This window comes from Myotis davidii, unplaced genomic scaffold (assembly GCF_000327345.1).
Source record: "Myotis davidii unplaced genomic scaffold, ASM32734v1 scaffold478, whole genome shotgun sequence".
In the NCBI taxonomy this organism is placed as follows: domain Eukaryota; kingdom Metazoa; phylum Chordata; class Mammalia; order Chiroptera; family Vespertilionidae; genus Myotis; species Myotis davidii.
In genome coordinates, this window is record NW_006289570.1 from 4,782,686 (window position 1) to 4,783,058 (window position 373).

The 373-nt window shown below is 68.1% G+C and overlaps 1 protein-coding gene across 1 annotated transcript in view; it reads left to right on the top strand.

Moving 5' to 3' along the window:
- The window catches only part of SMTN (smoothelin), a 28,770-nt gene that overhangs the window by 6,497 nt on the left and 21,900 nt on the right, over positions 1-373 (top strand). The gene's annotated exons all lie outside the window — the stretch shown is intronic.

The following is a 373-nucleotide window of genomic DNA, read 5'->3' on the forward strand; positions in this document are numbered from 1 at the left end:
AACACAAAGATGAGGGGAAGGAGGGTGAGGGCTGCCTGCAGCGTGCCAGTGCCCACGCCGGTGCCAGTGGGTCTGCAGGAAGCCATGCCCGGCTCCCCTGCTTTGCATGCCCTGCCCTGAGCACCTGCCAGCCGGGGAGCCTTGGCTGCATCCTGTGGGTCCTCCGCAGGCGCCAGAGCCAGAGGAACGGGAGCAGCGGGCAGAGGTCCCAGAGCCACCCCCTGAAGTCACCAATCGGGATGTGACCACCGTGACGCTCCTGCTGCAGGTGCCCCCTGGGAGCACATCTAGCTCACCTGCCTCACCTGACAGTTCCCCCCCCACCGCCTCTCCTGAGCCTCCGCCAGAGCCTGTCGAGGCCCAGGGCCCTGCC